We start from the raw sequence: 26,919 nt of genomic DNA, 5'->3' as shown, positions 1-26,919 counted from the left end.
AAGCATGTAAAAAGTCTCAATTAGAAAAAGCTGTAGTCTCCATTTTAGCAAAATGTTTTAATTTAAGTGCTGGCCCTGTTGAAACCTACAGTAGAGATTAAAAAAACTTTGGAAGGGCTTTGAAAATAATGTATCCATTATTCTTAAGACAAATTGAATAATGTTTTAAGAATGACCAGATATCTAAAAAAAAAGGTGCAATACAAGACACAGCAGTGGCTTCTTAAAACAAAAGGTCAGGTTCGAGGCATATTAGCTGCAGATCTCACACTTAGCATTACATCGCCATCTGGTGTTGGGCACGGATGCTTGCAGGTTGTTGTTGTCTTGGAAGAAGTTTTTGTAATCAGGAGATAGGTGACTCCTCCCTTGGACAATAGTGCGCATGGGCATTGACTCCATCCTTAGATTGTTTTTTTCCGCCATTGGTTTCGGATGTAACTTTTCCGCTCCGGTTCGAAATATACTTTCTAAAGTATTTCGACGCGAAAAAACTTCCTTAACTCTTCCGATCAACTAACACACATTCTCGAACTTCGACGTAACTTTATCAACTCGATTCCGGTCTACATGGGCCGTTGGGCCTATCCACGCCGTGAGGCCTACAGCTCATGAAAAAGGACGCCATTCAAGAAATGCCACCAGTTTGGAGGCAAATTTCTGCAAATGACCATCACAAGGTCTGCAACCTGTGCTTATCACCCGAACATGTCGAGTCCAGCTTGCGCATCCTTTCGATCGAATAAGACCATTCGAGATCGAAGGGGCCCGTAGACACATCTTGCAGAAATCCGAGCCAGAACCGGTGGACATCTTCGACGAAGGCCCAGATGTTCCAGAAGAAGATTCCGAGGATCTTGAAATCGTGTAAGAGGCAGATGACTCCGACGACTCCATCATTCCAGGTCAAAGAGTGAGTATTACTGCCCCTACCCCAACCCCACCACCAAAACCGAAGGCAAAGGTCAACATTCCGCCTGCTGGGCCCAGTCTAGACCGAAAACATACTTCAGAAGCCCCGCCTTCAGAAGCATATCGAAAAGACTTCCGGTAGCTCAGCACCGAGCAGACCGCATGCATTGATCCCACCAGAACCTTCGGCACCGAAACCTATAGAAGTCCCGGATCCGAAATTAGTTCGGAAGCTGTTTACTTCTAAAGAAAACCGGGCCTGAAAAATCCTAAGCCTGTAGACAAACCGGCTTATAACGTTTCCATACCAAAGAAACCAGCTTCGGCTCCGAAACCAAAATCCTCGGAGCCAAAAGCGAAGCCAAAGGACTCGATCATGCCTCCTAAGGCTAAAGACAAAGACAAACATCAACCCCGCTCGGAACAGAAAAACAAGGAGCCAAGAGCGGTTCCTGAGGAAGAGGAGCTTTTTCATCCGGATCCAGTTGATCCAAAACAGAAAAAGATCTATATGGATCCAGAGACAGGACATGTCACAACTGGACCATATAGGAAGAGGAAGTTAGACACAGCACCTATTCCTCCAGTGCCTGTAAAGAAGAAGGACTCTGCCACATCGCCTATGCACCCTTCTCCTATAATTACTTCTAACCCACTTCCTCTAGCTAAACCTTTTACACATCCAATTGAAACTTCTCCACTACATTTTCTCCACCTCATACACCTCCACATCAGAATGACGACGACATGGGGGTATGGGGTGACCCAGATGACCCTTTCACGTACTCAACTGACCCACCTGATTGGGAGTTTCCTATCCCACAAGACATACCAGATGTCCCAAGTCCACACACATACCCCTCAAAACCATCTCCTCCAGACGACAATATCGGTTTTGGACAGTTAATTAGTAGGGCTGACATCTATCATGGGTTACAATACACTCAGATGAGGCAGAAGAGGACTTGCTCTTAGATACATTTGAACAGTCCCAAAAGTCAGTGCAAATATTGCCAATGATTTAAAGGAGTCCTTAAGGATGCCTCTGAAGTGTTTAAGTTCCTACCTGTCTGGAACTCCATCACAACAGACAAGTGAGTGAGACAAATTATCCAGTATGGTTACTGCCTAGAACTTACAGCTACCCCTCCACATATACCACCCAAGCAGCGTCCCATGTCCACAGAAAATCTTACGTTGCCAAAACAAGAGGTTATCTCATTGCTTCAAAAGAACGCATTAGAGATTGTTCCATTATCGAATCAAGGAACAGGGGTTTACTCGCTGTACTTCCTAATACCCTCAAAGGTCGGTACTCTAAGACCAATACTCTATCTCAGACCCCTCACCCTTTATATACAATCAGACCGTTTTCACATGATCACTCTACAAGTGCTCCCGCTGCTGCGACAAGGCGACTTCCTTGCCACACTAGATCTCAAGGACTCCTACTTCCACATTCCCATACATCCTTCTCACAGAGGGTATCTGAGGTTCTTGTGGACGGACAACACTATCAATTCAAAATCCTTCCATTCTGAGTCACAACTGCACCCAAAGTGTTCACAAAGTGCCTTGCAGTAGTAGCAGCACATCTCAGAAGACAAAAAATCCATGTCTTCCCATATCTAGACGACTGGCTAATAAAAGCCAGTCATTCAATCAGTGTGTTCAACACACTCATCAAACCATTCAGACATTGCACAACTTGGGGTTCACTATCAACTACGCCAAGTTGCATCTCCAGCCCTCTCATATACACCAATATCTGGGGGCCACAATAAACACGCCTACAGCTCTAGCATATCCCAGTCCAGCCAGGATAGCGAGCATTCAAGCCTTAGTCACAACATTTCAAGACCAACACTCTCTCCCAGCAAGAGTGTGCATGCAGCTCATAGGCATGATGGCATCTTGCATTTTCAAATGCGTCCATTACAGGAATGTCTAGCACATCAGAAGAATCAGGCTCAAGGTCAACTTGCAGATCTGGTGTTGGTGGACAGCCGCACACATCGCTCTTTGCAGTGGTGGAACACCAAAAATGTGTCCAAAAGGCAGCCATTCCTCGAACCTGTTCCACAGATAGTACTTGCAACAGACTCATCACTCACAGGATGGGTAGCCCATCTCCTCAAACATACAACACAGTGCAGATGGACCACTCAACAAAAAGTGCTCCACATCAATCACCTAGAGCTACCAGCAATATTCCTAGCACTAAAATCTTTTCAAGTACATGTACAGAACAAAGCTGTCTTGATCCAGACGGACAACATGACAGTCATGTACTATATACAAAAACAAGGAGGCACACATTCTCTGCAACTGAACATTTGGAGATGGGACATTCCACAAAAAATATATCTACTGTCTGAATACCTTCCAGGTGTTCACAATCAGAGTGCACATCTGTTAAGTCGACAAACACAACAGATTATTATTATTATTATATAAAATTTATAACGCGCTCAGTTACCCAGGGGCATCCCGGCGCAGTACAGAACAAGAAAGAAACACCGCTCAATCACTACACTGGAAACAGATGGGTCTTCAGAAGTTTCCTAAAGAGTAGGATCTTAGGCTCTGAACGGATCTTAAAGGGAAGGGAGTTCCACAGTGCCGCCACTTGCACTGAGAAACGCCTGCCCCCAGAGCGAGCTCTCTTTACTTTTGTTGACTGCAGGAGATGTCTTTGGTCCGAACGCAGAAGACGTGTGGGCTTATAGGGGCGTGCCATGGGGGCAAGGATCGGTGGGCCCTTACCATGCAAAATTTTATGGGCCGTGCACAGCGCTTTAAATTTCACCCGTTCCCTAACGGGGAGCCAGTGAAGCGTTTTCAGGGCCGGGGCAGCTGAATGTCTTCTGGAAACATCCATCAACACTCTAGCGGCTGCATTTTGTACCTGTTGGAGGGTTTTCAAAGTCGCTTTGGGAGCACCGAGAAACATCGCGTTCCCATAGTCAAGCCTTGACAAGATTAGACCACGAATCAGAAGCATCCTCGCTGAATCAGGGAGCAGTGGTAAAACCTTGCGAGCTGACCGAAGCAAACCGAAGCACACCCCTGCGGTCTTCCTGGCATGGGTCCTAAAGGACAAATCTTCCTCCAACTATACTCCCAAGGTCTTGATCTCCTTGTTGGGAGACGGTGGGTCACCCAGAGACCGAGGCCAGCAGCTGGCAATGATAGAGGGACTGGATTTACCCAGGAGCATCAGCTCAGTTTTCTCCCCATTTAGCTTGAGGGCAGAGTGGGACATCCAACGATGGACATTAGCAAGGCAGTCATGAAAGACTTCAGGTTGTTCCACCAACTGGGTGAGGCCTACCACCAGCTGAGTGTCATCAGCATAGCTGATGATCTTCACTCCTGAAGGGGCGACCACTCTTTCAAGCGGAGTCATATAAATATTAAATTCACGAATGGGAACTACATCCACAAGTTCCTCTACAATTTTTCCACAAGTGGGGCTAACCAGACCTAGATCTGTTCGCCACACACGACCATGCAAAATGCCCAAACTTCGCCGCCAGGTTTCCACACCCGTTGTCCAAGGGCAATGCGATATGGATGAACTGGTCAGGCAGATTTGCATGCGCTTTTCCACCACTCCCACTAATCCCACTAGTGGTACACAGGCTTCGACAACAGTCTCTCAAACTAATCTTAGTAACTCCCACATGGGCATGCCAACTGTGGTTCACTGTCAGAAAGGTGGGAAACCCAATATACCCTTGTAGGCTTGGGCAATGAATAATTAAAGTAGAGGATGACTACAAGGGATTTTGTTTTAGAAGTCACTTCACTTAAATTGTTTTAAACTTATCGGTTCTTCAACAAATTGAACCCAGTGTATCCACAGGATAACTTAAAAATTAAGTTCCAAAAAACATACAAGACCGAAACGTCGACCTAATACATCAACTCCTCAACATTGTTTGTACTGAAGGACACCATGATACATTTATGATTTTGGTTTTCCTCTGCTATTGTTGGAGCTGATGCATTGTTATGAATTGACCTGTTGACACAGATATACTGCCTTTCATAACTTTTATGTCAAGCGTTTTGTTCCATGTTTATCCCCATGAAATTTTCCATTTGATTAATTTTGATATAAATAACTTTGAATAGCATCCTTTTTTGCTGTGTTTCTTCTCTTTACTGTATTTGTTTACTTTTTGTCTTGAAATTGAAATTAATTTTGAAGTTATCCTGTGGATACACTGGGTTTAATTTGTTGAAGAACCGATAAGTTTAAAACAATTTAAGTGAAGTGACTTCTAAAACAAAATCCCTTGTAGTCATCCTCTACTTTAATTAACTGTGGTTCACAACGCTGCTAGAACTCTAACTAGTTCAGCACCAAAGACTGTGCCTGTCCCCATCCCTGTTAACGCAGAACCAAGGAGAGATCAGACATCCAGATCCAAGTCAACTGAATCTGGCGATCTGGCTCCTGAAGTCTTAGAGTTTGGTTACCTCAACTTGCCACCAGACTGTACAAACATCATTGAAGAAGCCAGACGACCTACTCCTAGAGCTTGCTATGCTGCAAAATGGAAAAGGTTTGCCATTTACTGCACCAATTATCATATTGATCCACTGGATGCTTCCATCCAGAATATCATTTGCTATCTACTGCATTTACAAAGATGTAATCTAGCATACTCATCTATACGTTTACATCTTGCAGCACTTGCTGCGTACTTACAAAACAGACAACACTTGTCACTATTTAGAGTCCCTTTAATTAAAGCATTTTTTGATAAACAAATTTTTATCGGTTTTCAACAAAGTACCATCAGAATAGCAAGATGCCATGATTGCAGAAGGATGCATGTACCAAACTGGACAATCCAAGGTTAATTACACACACAGTCAAAAGGACAATTTCGAAGCATCCCCTACAAGACTATGCTATTCCCCCCCCCCCCCCCCCCCCCCCCCCCCCAACCACTTCCCCCAAACCCTAAGGGACTTCTTTGGGCAGCCACGCGCCGCATACAGCGCTCTTGCCTGTGTGGCGCACCAGTCAACCCCGGCCCGCCATTTCCCCACAGTGGAAGGGTCAGGATTTTTCCAGACAGAAGCTGTATCCCTCTTCACCACCACCATCGCTGTAGTGTCAAATAATTTTTCATTCCTTGAACCATCCAACCCGTCCGCGATACCCAAAATCGCATGCTTCGGGTCATGTGGGACCTCCCACCCCAGTTTGGGTACAGCAACATGTTTTAGAATGATTTTGTGAACAACATTTTCCAGAAGGCCTGATTTGGCAGATAGAAATACTCTGGGAATTTTTTTTCCCCCACTCAGATGCAGGATCGATATCAATATGAAGAATCAAATCTGAGTACCCAAGTACCTGGTTTGGATCTTAAGTGATCATAAGATCTTTAAGGCCACCCTAAAAGACATGAGCCTTCCCTTGCAACGTACACTTTGGAGGAAATGGATTTGCCTTTAAAACCTAGAGTAGTTGTGAAAAACCCTAATACATCAATGTTTTTTTTTCCATACCCAACCAGTTTGATATCTGGAGGTGATAAACATACATCAGGAAACTCTTTTAACCATTCATCTCCTGTGAGAGTATGTCTGGCACCGGAATCATCCATAACTCTCACATTCTTGTTCCCAATTACACCAGTGCAAAAAGAAGCATCTTTCATATTTCTGTTAACTTCATTAACAGTTAATAGAAATTAATCTTCCTCCATATCACCTCTAACTACTTTCACATTCTCATCATTCTGGTTTTTATGGTCTATATTCCCATTCTTGAACCTGTTCATGTTTACACACATCCTTGTGTAATGTCCTTTTAGTTTACAATAGCTGCACACTTGACCAATGGCAGGAGATCTTTTGTTGTTGGCTAAATGACCAGGAATGCCACATTTGAAACAAATATATTCTTTTCTGTCTCGGTTAGACTGCGTTTTGGACTTTGATTTGCTGGACGTGGCTTCCTCTGGATTAGACTTTTTAATTAATTAACTTCAGAGACCTTCTGTTCAGCAAGTTCTTTTAAACCCAGTTTCATATCTTCAAAACTATTTTATTTTATTTTATATTCTTTTATAGCGCATGAATAGACCCCCGAAGGGGTATCTCCGCGCTTTGCCAGTGAGAATATCCTCCGATGTTAATGAAGAGGTAAATGGTGCATTTAGAGAGAGGGGGGTCAGTTAATGGGAAATAGATGTGTTTTTAGGACCTTACGAAAGGTCAGATGGTTAGTCAGTATTCTCATCTCAAGAGGCAGGGAGTTCCAAAGCTTTGGTCCAAGATGGGCCAGGGCTCGCCCTCCTTGTCTGGCCTTTTTTATTCTAGGCACCTGCAAAAGCTGTTGGTTACCAGAGCGCAGGGTTCGCCCCGGGGCGTAAGGCAGGAAGATGTTGGTCAGATATTTAGGGCCATTGCCTATCACACTTTTGTGGATTGTGCATAAGGTCTTAAAATGCACTCGCTTCCTCACTGGTAACCAATGGAGTTTGGTCAGCAGGGGGAGGGAAGGAGTCCTGGGGGGGCGTTGAGGACTATCCTTGCTGCCGTGTTTTGGATTACTTGCAGTTTTTTTAACTGCCCTTCATTTGCTCCCAAAAGAAGGCCATTGCAGTAATCCACTCTGCTGATAACTAATGCCTGCACTAGTGTTTTTCTATGGCAGTCTGGCAGGTAGGGAAACACTTTCCTTAGCATTCCGATGGCTCGGAAGCAGGTACTCGCCACCTGGTTTACGTGGTCCTTGTAAGTGAGTGTTTGGTCTATTAACACTCCTAGGTTTCTCACTGTGTTTTTGGGACTTGGAACAGGACCTAATTCCAGGGGCCACCAGTCCGGTGTCCAATGTGTTATTGCTTGTCCAAACAGCATGACCTCCGTTTTTCCTATATTGCATTGGAGACAGTTTGCTGACATCCAAGCAGATATTGCTCTCATTCCCTCTGCGAAAGATTTTTTTATCGCAGGTGTCAGGTCTTTAAAGGGAAAGAGTAGTTTGGTGTCGTCAGCGTACGACACTGGTGTAAACCCAAATGATCTTGCTAGGTTGGCTAGGGGAGCCACATACACGTTGAAAAGTGTAGGGCTTAAGCAGGAGCCCTGTGGCACTCCCTCATTGAGCTCCCTGTGGATGGATTTGTGGGAGCCCAGCCTAACCTCTTGAGAGCGTCCTGACAGAAAGCTTTCCATCCATGCCAGTGCCGTGCCCTCCAAACCTACGTCTTTTAGTCGCTCAAGAAGCACTTTGTGAGACACCGTATCGAAAGCGGCGGAGAGATCCAACAGCACCAGAATCATAGAGTTGCCCCCATCCAGTGCCATTCTGATGTTATTGGTCACTGTTTGGAGGGCAGATTCGGTGCTGTGGTTTGGCCTGAACCCAGATTGGGAATAGTCCAGGCCCTCCGTCGCTTCTAGATGTTGTGACAGGTAGGTGTTCACATGCTTCTCGGCTATCTTACTGATGTATGGTAAGAGTGAAATAGGACGCAGGTTGGAAAGGTCGGTCCACGGGGAAGCAGCTTTCTTGCGTATTGGGTTTACTACCGCCCTCTTCCAGTCTGCTGGGACTTGTCCTTTAGTAAGAGATGTGTTAATGACATTCTGTATGAAGGGGCCCAGGAGAGGGATCAGGGGGGGAACCATTTTAGCAGGGAGAAGGTCGTTTGGAGACCCTGATTTGATGTAAGTAATGAGATGAGGGAGATCTGCACTTTCAATGAGGGGGAAGTGTGATATGGGACTTCCACTGTCTTTGTCTTTAGGCGGGTTTAGAGGTATAATCCTGTTAGTGACATTTGTATTGTTATTGGCAGCCACTATTTTTTCATATATAGTATTAATTTTACTCTCAAAGAAGGACGATATCTCGTCGCATAAGGTCTGTGAGAACTCCTCCGAGCTTTCACATGCGGCGGGATTGACAAAGTTTTGGAGGATTTTAAAAAGCTCCTTGGGACAGTTGGTAGCTTCTTCTAGTTGTTGCAGAAGGCGATTTTTTCTAGCCTGTCTGATGTTTTTATAGTACTGAGATTGAGTATGATGGAAGACCGCTCTTGTTTCCTTGGTCTTATGTTTCCTCCATTTTTTTTCGGCTTGTCTACATTTTTGTTTTTCCTCCCTTAACTCCTGAGTGTACCAGCTTTCTTGTTTGGAGGCGGGATATTCTTTGTATAGTTTTAGGGGGGCCAAAGTGTCTATGGCTTGCTTGATTGAGCCTGTAAGCTTTGCCAGTGCTACATCTACAGTATCTTCTGCTAATATAGTGGGTTGTACCCAAATTTCCTGTAGATTGCTTAGGGAAATTTTGTGCCATTGACGGCGCCAAGTAGGAAGGGAGGGTCCTTTATTTACCGGTCTTTTGGGAGTTGAGAGTATGATTTCTAGAAGGAAGTGGTCTGTCCATAAAATCTCTCTAGCTGGGAGACAAATGGCTTTGGGACAGTTGGAGAGAACATGAGCTTGAAGCTTAACATCAGCAAATTTGTGTACAGGTGGTCACGTACCATCTGGCCATGAAACATAGTATAATTACATTTGGATGCCAAGATTCCCAAATCATTAACAAAAATGTCTATAGAATCATGTTGGCCTCTACTGAGAAATTTGTGACGTGACACCACCTCATTGATTTTTTAATATACTGTTTATCCAACTGTTTAATAGCCTCTTTGAATATATCAATATCATCATCCTTTGACGATGTGTGATTGACAGTACTTGGTGGTATGTGGCTTAAAATGTCTGCTTTCCACGCAAAGACATTGTTTTATTATAGCTAATTTCCTTTTATCTATATAATCATCGCCACCAATGGCTTCAATGTATGCGTCTAAACCTTCCTTCCATTGCTTCCACTTTCAGTTTAGAAAGCTTTATTAAATAAGATATACAAAGTAAAACATCACTACAAGTATAAATGGCAATGAAAAAAAAAGGTAAAAAATTGAGATGTGACAATAAGCAAACTTTCCCCAAAAGGGGTAAATAAACTGTACCAAGGAACACAGCTTTTAAAGGTGTTTTGTTTTGTGTGAGAGGAGAGGGGGAAGGGAAAAAGAAAGGAGGGGGAGGAAGAAAAAAGGGGCAACCTAGAATACAAATTCAGTACTTGAAATTACTATAAAGAAGTAAAAATGAAAAACAACAATAAACATCTTTAGAAGATAAGGGAATAAAAGAAAAACATTTAAGGTATTTGTCTGGGAAGAAAATCAGTTAACGGCAACCATAACAAGTCTTTTTTGATTAGTAAAGGTACAGTGGTGGCAAAGGCGCGGTCAAGCCTATGATGATGACATAACAAATTCCACCAGGCATTATATGAGATCTGAAAAGAAATTGCTACAACAAGATCTATAAATGTACGTACATTACAATGAACATTCCATATAGGTGAAGAACCGCCCAGGAAAATATGCACAATCTCAGAGAGATTCAGTGGATAAAATGTTGTTTAGTTTTGACCAGATGCGAGACCAAAGGGATTTAACCAACGGGCACAGAAAAAACCTGTGTATAAAGTCACTGTTGTCATGAAACCAGGACCAGCACTTTTTGGAATCAAGTAACTTGAAAGTGTGTAAATCAGAAGGAGTAAAAAAGTCTATTATAAAAAGTCTGTGTGGTGCTGGCGGATCGGGAAACAGTGTGTATTTTGGACCAATAGTATCTCAAGTTCCCATAAAAGCTCAAGTTTAGATTTGGGCCTATCAATAATGGGGTGGCAAAGTATTTTATAGATAGCAGCGGCTCTGAGAGGAGTAGAAAAGTCTGGTGGAGGTGAGAAAGTCTGGACAGTGGTGGACAGGGAACTATTCTGCGAAATAATAGAGGTTAGGGCGTGTTTAAGCAAGAGAAATTGGGAAGAGTGTGTGTTAGAAAGATAAGCATCCTGGATATCTGGGAAAGTTCTCTAAGAATTATCTTTAAGTAAGTGATGATACCTTTGTCAACCTATTCTTTCCAAAAAAGCGCTCTATTGTTAATCTTTAGGAGTTTATTGTACCAGATCGGAGTAAGAGTGAAGATTAGCTTGTGAGAGAAAAGAGCGAAACAGTGAAAGAGCTAGTGCTTTGTAGTGTTTAAATGTGAGGTTAAGAAATCTCTTCGGAGGTTGAGATAAACGACTGACTGTAAGGAAAGAAAAAGGAGCGAGTTTGCAAGTACTTTTGAGCTCCAGCCTGTTAAGGGAGGAGAAGATGAATTAGTTAGGAAAGGCCAAATTTGTTTTGAAGTAAAGGGCGAGTAAAACCGAGAAATATTAGGGAAATTGACCCTGCCTAATTCTTTAGGTTGTTGAAGGCGAGAGAGAGAGAAATCCTAGCTTTGTGATTATTCCATGCGAATTTTGTTAGATGATGATTTATGATTTTGAAAATAAAAATGTGGGAGAGAGATGGGAAGCATCGAAAGATAAAAGTTGACAATAGGAAGTAGCATAATTTTAACAGTTGCATGCCTCGCCCACCAAGGTAAGAAAAGGGGGGACCAGCAGTCTATGAGTGAGGAAACTTTTTAAAGTATATCCTTATGATTGATGTTGATGGTTTCTCTAATAGTATTGGAATAAAGAATACCTAGACATTTAATATTTCTGGGGTTCCATTCAAAACCAGAACCCTGGAACATATGGGAGAGGCAGAATTTATTAACACCTTGGCTGCTAGGTGTTTTCCCCTCCTGTGCTGACTTTGGATGATTCCCATTGTTCATGACGAGCTCAGCTCGTCATCAGCACAGCTCACCCGTGCATCATGACGAGCTGAGCTCGTCATCAGCATCGAAAGGGTTAAGAGGTAGAACTTTGGATTAGTCTATGTTCAATTTATATCCAGAAACTAAGGAGTAATCATGTAATAGAGAGAAAAGTGCAGGCAAAGAAGTAGTTGGATTAGAAATATAGCGTAAAATATCATCTGCACAAGCAGTAAACCTAATCTCAGTATTCTTATATGTAAAGCCAAAATAGGATGATGAACACCGTATTTTTTCCAAGAAAGGTTCTAATGCATGGATAAAAAGAAGGGGAGAGAGGTGACAACATTGTATGGTTCCTCTATAAGGGGAGAAATATTTTGATTGTGCGCCATTGACCCAAATAAAAGTAGAAGGATCAGAATATAGGAGTTGAATATAGTGGATAATGGGGGGGCTAAAACCATGCCATCTCAACGCTCCAAACATAAAATCCCAGTTGACCATACCGAATGCTTTTTCTGCATCTAACGTGATGGCTGAGATAGGAGAATCCATCTTCGAGGCGAAATGTATGATATTAAGGAGAGTTCTCGAGTTGTCAGTAATAGATCTAACTTTGACAGATCCAGACTGACAGATATTGACAAGGTCAGGGATTACTTTATTAATACGAATGGCTAAGATTTTTACATATATTTTACAATCTGTATTAATTAGGGAGGTGGGCCGATAATTTTTGCAGAGGGAGGGATCTTTATATTTTTTAGGAATAAGACAAAGCATTGCCTGTGTGAAGGATCCCCTAGATTCACCTTTAGCAAGAAAGTGATTGATCAGGGAAAGTAAGTGTGGTATTAAAACATTCTTAAAGTGGAGATAAAAATGTACAGTAAAGCCATCTGGACCGGGTGTTTTGTCCTTGGGCAAAAGAGTAATAGCATTAAGTATTTCCTTCTCAGAAAAAGGAATGTCAAGGGATGAAAAATCTACAGGATTGTCAAGGGATTTGGGGATAGACTGAAAGAAAGAGTCCATTTGTACGGAGGAAAAACTGGATTCTGGAGTGTAGAAGGAAGAATATTATTGTACAAAGCAGTCAAGGATTTTAGCATCCGTGGACTGACAACCTCCCTGAGAGTCAATAATGTCTATAATTTTAGATTTTTGCTTTTTAATTTTAAGATAGTTCGCAAGTGATATGCCTGCTTTGTTACGACCACCATACATTTTAGCGTTATATTTGAGAAGATTATTGGGAGCAGAGTCCCAGGAATGTTTATTGTATTGCATTTTTGCTTTGATAAGAGAAGATGGTGTATCAGAGGAATTAGTGGTGAAATAAAGGTGTTAAAGTTCTTTCATTTGTTTAAGGATTTGAGACGATTTAGAGAGGGCCATTTTCCTCTTTCGGGATACAAAGTCAATAATACAACCTCTAGCGGCAGCCTTGAAGGCATCCCAAATAAAGTGGAAATCGGAGGTAGAGATCAGATTATAATGGAAAAATTCTTCCATGAAAAGCGTAAAGTGATCAATAAATTGGGACTCTAAAAGGAAGGAATTATTAAAGCGCCAGCGTCTAGAAGCGGAAATAGGTGAGGGGTAGTCCATGACGGGGGCGTGATCTGAAATCAGAATAGAACCTATTTCTGAGTTAGTCATGAATTGGAAAGCATGTTGAGTGAGGAAAATATAATCAATACGGGAGTGTGATGCATACATTGTAGAAAAAAAGGAAAATTCAAGTGAGTCAGGATGGGATATTCTCCAGGCCTCTGGAAGAGATTGCTTTGTGAAAGGATTTTTGCATCCTATTGGGAACGTATTTGGTTTGTGATTTCCGGTCTAAAAAGGGATCCATGAGTTTGTTACAGTCACCACCCACAATTAAATCTTCAGTTGCATATGAGAAAAGAAGTGAGGAGAAATCATTACAAAAGGATGAATCAATACCGTTAGGTCCATAAACATTACAAAAAGAAAGGTGCACATTAACAGTACTGTCTAAAAACAACCATCTACCATTAGTGTCATGAAACTCATTATGCAACTGGACAGTAAATGATTTATTAAATAAAATTACACCACCATTTTGTTGTTAACCGCTGGAGAGCAAAAGGCTTCTCCTACCCATTGTTTACGCTAAAAAGATAGATCTTGTGAAGTAAGACTCATTTCTTGCAGCAAAGCTACTTGACATTTCAATCTCGCTAAATGAGACCGAACACGTTGCTTTTTAATAGGATTCCGAATACCTTTAACATTCCAAGATATAATTCGAAGACCACTCATTCCTGAAAGTAGAGTGCGAGTAGGCGAAAAATGTAGAACAGTTAGCAAAGAGTAGGAGAAAAGAGGAAAAGGTTAAAGGAATAATAAAAATGAATAAGTACAAAAAGTCGAGAGGAGAAGAAAATGGTCCATGTGACAACCAGTGAAAAGAGAACCAGAGCAGATAAAAAAAACCTGTAATATTCATAGGCTAGAATAAAAAAAAAGAAGAGAATGTAGTAAGGGGTAAGTAAGAAAAATGTTGCCAGAGAAAGGAAAGAAAAAGATGAGTAACCACTACAAAAACATGATAAAATGAAATTTAAAAGGACAAGAGGAATTGCAAAGAAATTTGAAGAGCAGAAAGGGAAAAAGAACTTGTGTGGATTGCCCACGGAATGCAAATAGGTGCCATATAATGGGAATGTGAAGAAAACTTGAAATAGAGAGAGGGTGTGAGAAGTTGGCCTGATATTCAGTGTTCACTATTCTAGTGATCACTATGTATCAGTCCAAACAACCCTTATGGTGATTGGTTGTAAGTCAACCTTATAGACCAGCTATCCTAGTAGCATGGATACGAGCAGTCTTCGGGCTAAACTCTAGAGGGCGTGTTAAGCCAGCTGTTATACCATCACATATACCCCTTGAACACCAAGTGAAAGGACACCACACAAGTGTTATGAAAATAAACAGTGTATTTATTTAGATCACAACAGCCCTGTACTCTTTATGAGGACAGGGTACTAAGCACACAACAAAACTCTTACGAAAATACTTTAAGTTGCACAATTTACACAAATGCACCCCCTTTTGTACCGCTTTTGGCCGCCGTAAGGGTGGCATGGTATGCTCAGACGTGAGTCCCTTGCTCACTTTGCCACTGGATTCAAGCAAGCCGGGCTGAAGACGGCTGGAATGCCAGAAACCGGTCCTCGGAAGCTTGTTTCCGGTCCAGGGAAGACATGGCTTGGCAGTTTGGGCTGGACTGTTCCCATGAGGCACAGGGTCAGACTGATTTGCATATAGCCATGTCTGAACCGGGGTGGCAGAGTGGGCTAAAGAACGGTGATGGATTAAACCCAGATCTTTCAACTGGGTGTGAGTGTTTGATTGATTCAGATGCTCCTACCATCACCACCCCCTTTTGTACCGCTTTTGGCTGCCATAAGTGTGGCAGGGTATGCTCAGACGTGAGTCCCTTGCTCACTTTGCCACTGGATTCAAGCAAGCCGGGTTGAAGGCGGCTGGAATGCCAGAAACCGGTCCTCGGAAGCTTGTTTCCGGTCCAGGGAAGACATGGCTTGGCAGTTTGGGCTGGACTGTTCCCATGAGGCACAGGGTCAGACTGATTTGCATATAGCCATGTCTGAACCGGGGTGGCAGAGTGGGCTAAAGAACGGTGATGGATTAAACCCAGATCTTTTGACTGGGTGTGAGTGTTTGATTGATTCAGATGCTCCGTCCATCGCCACCCCCTTTTGTACCGCAAAGTTAAAGGAAGGCCTGGTAGAAAATCAGAAACATGACAACCATTCTTCACCATGACAGAAATTTGATATTTGTTTTTTTTTTTATTAGAGATGGTTTACATCATTATCACTAGATTGAAGATGTAATTTAGGCCTTGAACCTGCAGAACTGCCAACCATTTAGAAAGACCCTAGATTGCATGGATATATCTGAGATAATTAGAAGCTGCTGAACCTGATTTGCTGTATTGTAGTGTAGTTCCTCTATTCCCAATAGGCTCTGCACATTGGAATAATATATTCAGCAGTGTAGACGTAGGACTGAGGTCGACTAGGTCTCTACTGACTATATTAGACTTAAGGTTTGCCAGCTAACTCAGAGGTCACTAGACACTTTCTTGAATAAACGAGGAGGAGTTTAACCTCCCTGGATAGACAAGAAGGGATTAGCTTCTGACAACCATATAACATGACAACTTTGCTCCCTCAGAATAAGAGTAAATCTCTAGAGTCGTGTGAAAACAATAGACCGCTATTTCACTCAGTCAATTGTGCGTTCTTAGTTTCACCAGAGTGCAGAGAAGAGAGAGACTGGCGTTTTCAATAAAAGGTATTATTTATTGTGCAGTCTTCCTTCTCATGCAAGAGAAATGAATTGCCACAATTGCAATACTTAATGTCAAGTAAAGTACGTACAGTAAAAGGAGTATTATGAAATACTGTAAAAGCATTGATATGGTTTCTTAGCCATAAGATACTTTAAAATGGATAAAATATATACATACATATATACATTGACTAACATGCTCAACTGGTGCTTCTAAAATACGCCTACCCCGGTGTACCTGACCTAAGCCTAATACGTGGGAAGGAGTAAGTAAGTAGCAGTTTTAAGTTAAGTTGGTTTTGCCAAGAATCTGATTCAAGAATTCTCTTTAAGGGTTTGTCAGCACTGTACCTTGAGAATAGAATGTAGGAAGTCTGGTATCTCTTTCCTCAGGACTCTATATCCCAGCAACCCGCAAGGGTAGGTTCGAAACGCCGTAGCTGGATTTTCTCGGCAGGAGAAAAGACAGCGTCTTTCTCAGCGCGTCAAAGAGAAGGGGCAGTGTCCGTGGGCTCTCGCATCAGCTTGGCTCTCGGGCAAGTAGATAGCTGATCTGCTCCAAAACCACCACCTTGTGTTTGCTTAAGGCAACGTTGGTATATTTATACCTGAAAGGTGCAGAGTTTGACCTAAGGTTTGGACATAAGACGTCCATAAAGATGTCACTAAGAACTGGCCGTTCTTACAGTGCTTGCAGGAGTTCTATTACAAATCAAAACAAAGCAAATGGGGATTTCCCAGGTTGCTGGAGGTTTGGTGTGTCGAAAGAACTCGTTGTGCTTTCTAGGAATCCAAGGAAGTAGCTTTTGCCGTGCCTTGGACTGCAAGGGCTATTTACTTAAATATGGATCTGATTCGTATGCCATTATAGGGATATTATTGATTATAGCCGTACAAGGGCATAAAATAGCAATGTTGATTCAGGTTCCTAGATAAAAACACAATACCCACTCCACGATCTAATGTCCATCATTACTAAAACTAAGCAATAGTAAACATTTAAAGGTGCATATGTATTCCAACCCACCCCAAAATACATTTTTGCATTTGAAATGGTGTATGCGAAATACACAAAAGATTATTGGTAGTGTACGTTTATCAAGCAGTGTAATCATTCAGAAAAAAAGATGCATATATATTTAGCTGAACGATTTGCGAAAATTACACATGAAATGTCTCTTAATACAGAAAAGAAGGTCAAGACTATTTCTTCACATATAAATACAATTGCTTGTAAGTGTGCTAGAGGCTGAGGTAATATTTTGTCTCTAGAATTACTAAAAATAGAAGCTCTGTTCTTTAAGAATAGTTCTACTTTAAGCAGAGTACATGTGCCAGAAAAAAGGGTAAATATTTTGGAATTTTGAAAAAATAAAATTTCGTTTTCAGGGGAGAAAATAGTTCCAAATGTTTTCAGTAACTTTTGTTTATCAAAGCTGAAGGCCGAATTCAGAGTTCAGGGGAACGCTGTGTGCCGGTTTGCTTAAAAAGTTATTCTTTCTGTTCAGGGGAGAACATCATTTCAGACAGATGTGCAAAAAAGCAGTCTACAGCTTCAGGTGAAAGTTCGACTAAGTTTGAAAATGCTGCAGCGGTGCAGTCGTGAGAATGATTGCTATCATCGATGTCAGGATCAGCAATGCTCACAGAAGGTCGTACCTGGGTGATGTTGCTCTCATCTCATACTTTACTGCCACCTAATCGTAGTGTTGAAGTTTCAACGAATGCCGTCATCAGGATTGGTAACCGCTGGGGACAACACGATGCATGAGCCGTTACAGGACTTAGCAAAGTATCGATATCCATTGGTACTGCTGATTGTAGTGTAAGACAGGTGTCCAACACACATTCTTCTCCGCATAACATACATCGAAGCACAGGTAAGATGCAGTTTTGCCATATAGGTCTGAATGAAAGAAACCAGGTCATATTTAGATCTCTTAGCCGGGCTAATCCAAGGACTTTAGTTATGCGGTCCTAATAGCGTATAGCTAGGATTGTTTCTTCCATCGTTGCTGGAGTCTTGTCTGCGATTTGGCTTGCCATATCGTAGCAGAAGAGTCAAAAATAAAATTCCTGCTAAGAGTCCCAAAAGTAGTGGTAGGCCGCCAAAGACAGAATGGACAAAATTGGGAAAGATGCCCAGAACTGCTTCGAAGGGTGTTAACAGTCCCGAAAAAATTGTCTTAAATACATGTGCGATGCCACTGGTATCTGACATATTTAGAATTTGGCTTAGCATTTCTACGAAATGCACGGGTCAATTAGTTGATAAAAGTGTATGTATCTCTGCTGTTGTCCTGGCAACTTGAAGATCATATGTTTCTTTTGATGACGTTAAAGGCTCGGTTGTCTGTAAAAGAACAGACTTCATTCTACTTAAAGTATCAATTCGTATAGAAGAGATATTCAAAGAAGGCCAAATCGTCGCCTCTGTATCAGGAGGGCCGTTTGGATACAATACTTGCATACAGCAAGAGACCATGGAACGAACGCTTACGAGATATGCTTTCCCTGGCACCATGCCACAACAGCTGTGGTCCGTTATTAGAACGTAACCCCCGTTAGAAAGTTGTCTAAAGGATGGCTCTATCTGTGTTGCAGGTGTGCCGTGTTGGTGGCATGAAAGGTTATTTGAAGTCCCCTCACAGGCCCCATGCGAATGAATACCTTGGCACAGAAGTATACCGCTTAGTGATCGTTTACAATTGTTACCACTAAGAAATACATTCTGGTTCTTGTCACTATAACGTGTGTGTGTAAGGTAATTTCCATGATGACTTAATGTACCCTTTACCCAACCTTTCATACTGGCCTGCTGGTATATACTCTTGGCAATTTTTAAATTGGAAAGTTGTTATCGGAATTGTGATTATTCCGTGTATTATCCATGTAATGACAGGTCTTTCTGACATTGTCAATGGTAATCTCTCAAGTTTTTCAATGCTCAGAATCGTATAGTCTACTCCTTTTTTTGCCAAACTGATTTGTTTATCAGTAAGGTTAAAGATAGAGAATAATGACGTTGTATTTATCAGACGCCATGGCACGTAGCTTGAACGCAGATTTTGCAACGTCCAGCCTAGCTGTACAATAGAACGTAATTGGGACTGATTGGGACTGACCGTGTTGTAACATTAACAAGTCCTGATCTATTATATCGATAGCAGATGATACAATACTGTCCAGTGAATATATACTGTCCAGTGAATATATTCTGGAGGACAGTCATTAACCCATTGTCCACAACAGAAAGCGTTTTTTCCAAATTAATACGATCAATTTCTCGTATTTTCTCGGCTGTCTCAATTTGAGTTACTTTCCAAGCTTCGTTGTACGTAGCGTATATACTAGCCGCTGTGAAACGTTTTTGACCCTGTTTGCGTGGTCCCATTATGAGATCGCGCAAGTCAGCACCGTCTTTAAGTAAAGTCAACTGTTGCTTAATTTCTGCCAGTGTGGATGTCTGTAGCCATTCAAGGCATAGTTTCCCTACACTGTATGTTGTTACTATCCCTGGATGTTGTCTCTGGGAGTATCTAGGGTCTGGTCTGGTCATTTTGAACCCCTGTATTTTGTTCAGGAATCTATCTTGACAGTTATTTGTGTCTGTTGGCCAGATCAACCACTTTTTCCAATCAGGATGTGTTCTGTTTTGGTGTAAAATATGAAATAAGTCTATCTCAATATCTGTGGTCGTATTATCAGGTATTGGCTTTGGAATAGACGGTTTGTTTAGGTCTTTAATCTTAGCTAGGCCAAGACAAGTAGTCTGTTGAATGGTGTCATTCAAGAACATTATTTGTTCTGGGATCATGCAGGCTCAAAATAATGCTTCTAAACCTTGGACCTGCCATTCTTTTGTACCCCAGATGGTTTTTGTTTCAATGTTGTTTTCCCAGAAATCAAAACCAAATGTAATCATTTTTTCATAAAATGTTTCCGAATAAATCAATTTAGTATTTGTCAACATAGTTTTTATCCCTGTTTTATCTAACCGTTTATAATAAAATGTTTCTGCATCACTTGTGTTAAACCCTGAGAAGTATGGGAATTTCTCAAATGTTTTCGAACTGCTTTTAGGTGGAGTTGCACAATGTTCCCATTGATTATACTTAAAAACATTTCTAGGTTGAGCAGATTTATGCAAATAGTGATGTGCAAAGTGGTTATAGCAGTTCATTTGTTCATAGGTCGATGAACCTTGTAAATAATCATGTTCTGTAAATTTTTCTGACATTACTAAATCTAACAACATATTATTTATGCTTTCAAAGTCCCAATCATCAGAGAATGTACTTGGTTTTACAAAGTCACTTAATGAAACTTTGAATTGATGTGAATATTTCAAGAGTTCAACCGGGCCATAGATTTCGTAATCCGTTTTGTCCCAAACTACCCCACCGGGTATTGGAATGGCTGTGACATTCACTGATGATAGTTCTCTTTTCTCGATGTGAGATGACTTGTGTGGCTTTAGGACCAAGTTGATGTTCTGACTTGCTGTGTCCATCGTACTGTATTTTCCCTCAATGAATTTTCCCAAACAAAGTACCATGATGAGCCAAAGCAGGAGGAAAAGTACACCTAACACTTTCCAGAATTCAATCCATGGAGAAATCAGATAGGTTTCTTTGAGTTGATGACAGAGTTCTGTTGCTTTGTTGATGAAGTAGTCAGATGCAGTTCTGTCAATTGTTGGAATTTCTTTTTCAATTTTTCTTTCATTAGCATAGTCTGAGGCTACATCGTTGTAGACTGGTGTTTCTTGACTAACTGTTTCAATTTGGGTTTCAAGAGGCACAAGTTCCATGGCATTGTTGCATAGTCCTTTTTTATTCACTGCAGGTTTATCAAATGTGATTAGTCTCTCAGTTTGAACCTCTTGTATTGTAGCAAGTTTTGGAATTCTGCTAATTCTTGGGAGTCCACTGGGCCTACTACTTATTATTGGCCACATGATTGTGGTTTTTACCAGGTCGATGGATACAACTCGGTTCTCCTTTTTACCAGCAAGGGGCGGTAGTACAACTGATCTTGTTCCGCTGACAGCTAAGACAGGTACTGCTTTTCTGTAAGAAGGCCCAAATTCCTTCTTCACCGTGATATTCTCTCTGACCAGATCCCCAATCTTTGGAATCCAGACAGGCCTTGCTGGGACAGGTGGTTTATCTGCAGTGGCTGTTGGCTGCTGTTTTAACTTTATGTTGCTCAGGGCTTTTCTTGTTTCATTTAAGTCCTGTAAAACAGCCAAACGATCTTTGATGTCAAAGCATTTTTTCTTATCTTCTACCACTGAAGTCTGACTATCTAAATCCTGAATATACATTCTAGTTCCGAACAATAGTTTGTACGGGCTGAAACCTTTTAGAGAATTACTTGGCTGATTGTTAAGACTACGTTAAGACTACGTTGGACATTTGTTAAATGTTGGACCCACCCATCACCCGAACCTAATACCTTTGCCGTTATAGATTGCTTTATGTCTCGTTTTTTTCTTTCCACAATCCCATTTCCCTCAGGATGGAAGGGACAAGAGTACCGCAATGCAATGCCCATGCTGGTCATCGCCTCCTTATAAGCTCGAGAGCTAAAAGCAGGACCCTGGTCAGAATGTAGCATGCCAACTGCGTATGTGCCGATAAAGACCCGCAAATCTTTTATAACAGTTCTGGCGTCAGCCGAGCGCTGGGGTCTGTATTTTTAAGTGAATCTAGTCTTAAAAGGAAATTAATGCGACGCTGGAATTTACGTATAGATAGCCTTATGCTAACTACAGAAATGGCCATGGCAATACTCCGGTCGGTTTGCTACTGCGATCTCTGTTGCAGTTTGGACAGCTCTTTGCAAATGTATAATGTTGCAGGCTCATACCCGGCCACCAGTATTCTGATTGTAATTCTTTCAGAGATTCCTTGATCTGTTTGTGCCTCGGACCTTCACCCATGTGTGCGTCTGCTATTAATAAGACGCTCCTGTTCGTGTTTGGAATTACTCTATCCCCCACTCCAGGGATTCGAGAAAAGGGAACGGAGTTTGCATCAATTATGTATGTATAATTGAGTGGATAGTTCACGGGTAGTGCTGCACAGTCGCCTTTTGAAGACGTTTTTACCGCCAGCATGGTTTCCCCGTCTATGTATTTTTCTGAACGCTTTTTTGTGGCTACGGAAGCCGGTTGAGTTGCTTCCGCTGTGGCTGTATTAGCCAATGAATTCCCTGCAACCTGAACGCCATCACGTTGATGACTCAGTGTATGTATCACATGAGTCTTTCGTAGTTCTTTCTGCAAAAGAACTACCTGTTCCCAAAGCTTCTTATGCTTTATTGTGGCACCTGTCATCTTTGTAATCGTTTTGAACCCAGTTCTGCAAGTCATTATTGTAAGATTTGACGCAGAAATGCGAATCGCACACTATTAGTGTCGGGAATTCACGATCGGCATTTTCAAGCGCCATCTTTAAAGATCTGATTTCAGCTCGCTGAGCCGAACAGTTTCTCAGTGATTCAGTTTTTGTTATTTTTGGTCTGAATTTACCACAGCACCAGCGACCTTTAACAATTGCGCATGCTGCATTGTAGGATTTATTAACCACATTGTAATGTTGTACAAATCTGTCCGTATAGATTATACAAGAGTACTGTTGGAGAGGCAGAATTTCGATTGGCAGAGGATATTCTTCTTCATATTTCAGATCCTTCAGTTTTTTCATGTTCGGGTCAAAATAGTATTTCACGTCTTCTGCAGCAAGAGAATTTTCCCACTGTATCAATTTTGGATCTAGTGCCACCGTTTTTAGATTAACTGGGCTGAATAACGCCTCAAAGGCTGATTCTGCTGTAAAAACAGTTATTCTTTTGCCTTGCACTTGGGCTCTTTCTTTTGCTACAGCAGTCTGAACCGCATTTACAGTATTTTCTGTAAGACTGAATGTTTTTTCAGCTTGTGTGTACAAATGTGATTTGTAAGCTATTGGTACTGTTTCTCCCTCATTAGAGGTCAGGTACGTGAATCCGCATCTTCCTGGGATAACTCGGATTACAAGGTTGCGTGTATTGTCGCGAGTTTCTAATTTTGTTTTAGCTAACATGTCTGTTTGCAATGATCTCAAAATGTCTGTGCGTTTCTGAGTCCTATTGATTGGTTTAAAATCAGGTTTTATTAATTCATAGAGAGGTTTAACCCTCTCTGCATAATTTAGAATGTAAGTTCTTCCGAAATTCAGGAAACCTAGTATTGATTGCAAGTTCTTCAGCGTTTTTGGTGCTTGGAGTACAGCGCACTTCTCTAGGAAGTTGTCTGCTAGGCTTTTGCCTTCACTTGATAATTCATATCCTAAAAACAGGACAGTTAGATGGGCAATTTGTGACTTTTTAAAGTTGAATTTGTAACCCTCCGCTGCAAACCCAAGTATTATGGTGTTCACTCTTTTCAAGTGAGTATCCAGGTCATCATCTGTGAGATAGATGTCATTGACATAAGATAATGCCTCATCATCATATATTTGTAGTAACTCTATTTCTCTTGCTGAGAATAATCCTGGGCTATTCTTGAATCCCTGTGGGAGTCGACAGAAATTTTTCTGTGACCCCATTATTGAGAAAGCGGTTAAATACCTGCTTTTCCATCTCTCATATATATAAGAAACTGATAAACGACCGGACAGACCTTCTTCTACAACTGCGGGAGGCCTGGACTAGCGATGGACTGGAACTAGATGATGAGGATTGGCAGGCAGCGATATCCTCTCCGAAGGAGGTGGCAATCCCGGCCCGTCTGCGACTGGTGCAACTAAAAATTTTGCACCGCGTGTATGTGACAGGCCCCCGATTGTTACGTATGGGATACTCTGTGGATGGACTGTGTAAGCATGGGTGTGGAATGATGGGTACCTTCCTCCATATTCTGTGGGAATGCCCCGCGGTAGTCTCCTTTTTGGAGCCGTGTGCATGACATCGTGAAAGAGGTAACGGGAGTTTCGATTTTGCCTGAGGCCCGTAGGTGTCTGCTGAACGTGTGGGAACCCAACGACTACAACGTGACTCAGACACAATGGGTCATTTTAGGGAATATGGTCGCCAAACGTGACATTGCACAACTGTGGGGATCCTCGAGGGCACCCAGTCTGTCCGCCTGGTCAAAGAACATGGATTGGTGCAGGTTTCGAGAAAAAACGGTGTACGTTGCACGGGGTAGACCCAAGAAGTGGGGGAGGATATGGAACCAGTGGAATCAGTATCGTGGAGAGATTTGTACTCCCCCCTTTGTAAATCCGCCGGAGATGCTGCAATCCCCTTAGCCTGATCTTCCTTCTGGTCTAGATTCTCGTTAATGCACTGATTGCTTGCTCTCTTCCCCCTCCCCCCCCCCCCCCCCCCCCCCCCACCTTCTTTATAGCTTTCAAGCTTCATCTGCTGATCCATCAAATCCTTTTGGATGCGGTTCTCCCCCTCCCGGAGGGATCACTCGTGTGTATAATTCCTGATTTGCCTCGACAGTTATTTGCATTTTTCTTTCTTCTTTATTTTGTTTGTTTCCTTTTATAAAACATAAAAAGTAAAAACCTTCTTACTCCTGTGATTTAAAATGCATAGTTGTGACATGTTTGCTCAATCGCCGCCGGACCCTCGGGTTGCCGGCTGAAGCGCTGTGTAACTGAATTATCCTATGCAATTGTCAATATCAGTGACAGCCGGCCCTGGCGGTTGTATGCTTGCTACTGTATGATCATAACTGTCAAAGGTTTTTCAAAAAAAAAAAATACCTGCTTTCTGGTGCAATATTTTGACAAAAGAATCCATTAGAAATGTCTAATGTTTTGTATTTTTTGCGAATAATGTTATTCATTAGTGCCGCACTGTGCGAATTTTGTACTGCAAATGTCTTGCACCATGAGTTGGGGTGTCTGTAGTCCAAGACTAGACGATATAAAAAGTCTGGTTTGGAGACAGGAAACAAAGGATTGTTCATTTGAGAGGTGCATGTTTCAATCACCCCTTGGTATTCAAGTTGATCTAAGATCTCCCTGACTTGTTTTTTAGCTTCTTGCTTAATTGGGTACTGTCTTTGTGCAGTTTGTTGACATTTTAACTGGATTTTGTGAGGAGGGGAGTCCTCTTCCCATCCTACATGATTCTTATATAATGCAGGAGCTTGAGCTACTGGCCATTTTCTTGCATATGTGTATTTTCTATGAATTGGAATATGATTTGAGAAGGCAGGCATAATCATTTCTTCGCCATGAGGGCACTCCCTGACAAACTCTGGTGGCCAGTCTTTCTCAGCTAATAGGATGTCATAGCCTTTTGAGAGGTTATCCCAAAACAGACCCCTTACCTTCCTAGTCTTATCTCCCTCTATACGCAATGTTATTTCGTATATTTTATGAGGTTCGCTAACTCTGGTATCTGCAGTTTCCACCTGAATGTATTCATTCGTGTCCACTGTCTCCAGATGATTCATCAGGATCTTGCGAGCTATGGTCACTTCTGCTGCGCTGTCTAGCATTGTCTGTGCCCACTCTCCGTTTTTCAGCTGTGTCCTCAGTATCCTCGGCATGTTTGATTATTTTAATACTTGCTACCTTCTTTCTTGGAAATTGTAATTTTTTACTTTGAGCAGGTTCCTTGTCTTTGGTCTTGACGTGCTCTTCCCTGTGTTCTGACCGTCCTCTTCTTTCCGATTTCTGCGAGGAAGTCTGAAAAGATCGAGAGGGACGTGTATCAATATCTTGATATCTATCAGGCTTTTTCAAATTATCCCTATTTCTAAGGTTGTATCTTTTTTCAGAGGGCTCCCTTTGGGGAGACTTGTGTTCTCGGTTCGGAGATCTTTCTCTCCGCCGAGGAGACCTTCCTCTGGACTGGAATCTTTTTTTCTTTGGGAGTGGATTGTTTATTTCCATCCCAGCTCTTTTTTTGGAGTGTTTAGATTATTTTTAATAAATATGTTTTCAGGATTTTCAAGTAGTTGGGGTTTTACCGGTTTCCCACCCAAACTATCTCTACCTAGTTCTTCATAGGATTTTTCTATGATTCTGGCAAGTTCAATTGGTTGGTCTGCTATACCTGTTTCTTTCAATTTTTGGCGGATCGCCACAGATGCTGCTTCTCCTTTTATGTTGGCTAATAATATAGCCGAGACCTGCTTGAAGTCTTTCACTAATTTCATACCCAGAGTTAAAGCAGGTTCTGGACCGTATTCATTTTGAATCTGTCTTAGTACATCTGGTATTACCGCCAGAGACGGAACACCATGTGTTTTTGTGTAAATTGAAGCAAAGACTGTGCCCTAAGTGTCACAATCCTCCACATGTGGTGCGACCCCCATTGGAAGGCAGATAGTCAGAATTCTGTGTTTCTCACTAGGGGTAGTATTCGGGAATACTGCCTCTATTTGAGTTATCTTTTGTGCTAGCCAGAATGGAATTTGTTCCCGTTTTGCGGGTGTTTTACCAAGACATGATTGTATGTTCTGTGGTGTAATTTTGTTTGTGTTTCCCAGATGAGGGGTTAGCTGTGGAATGTTAATAACTGGTTAGACTGTTGCAGTCCGCATTACATATTGGACTAACTGTCCATGAATTTTAATTAGTACTTTTAGCTGGGCTAAAAGTTCCCGGTCTGACATTTTTTCGATGTCTGGATGTGGTGTGTAGCTGGCTAGAACCGGCTACGTTGCTCCTGGTCTACCTAGTGGACCGAGCCTGGTGATGTGATCATTATGTTTTAGGGCGCCTTTAAACCAGAGCAGATGCTATTGGTATTTTAATGGGATCTCAATCTCCTCGAAAGGAGTGTATTCATCCGGAGGTTCCTCTATTTTGTAATAGTTGAAATCTTTTGTTGTAGCGTGTGCTGCTGGAAATTGTATCCATGAATAGAATACCTCTGTCTGCTGATATTAGTGTGCCTCTATCACGAATATGACTGTACCAC

The 26,919-nt window shown here is 41.9% G+C and overlaps 1 protein-coding gene across 1 annotated transcript in view; it reads left to right on the top strand.

The window, feature by feature from the left end:
* Positions 1-26,919, top strand: part of USP14 (ubiquitin specific peptidase 14) — a 381,588-nt gene that overhangs the window by 236,340 nt on the left and 118,329 nt on the right. The gene's annotated exons all lie outside the window — the stretch shown is intronic.

This window comes from Lissotriton vulgaris, chromosome 4_1 (genome assembly GCF_964263255.1).
Source record: "Lissotriton vulgaris chromosome 4_1, aLisVul1.2, whole genome shotgun sequence".
In the NCBI taxonomy this organism is placed as follows: Eukaryota; Metazoa; Chordata; class Amphibia; order Caudata; family Salamandridae; genus Lissotriton; species Lissotriton vulgaris.
This window is presented reverse-complemented; position numbering and strand designations above follow the sequence as displayed.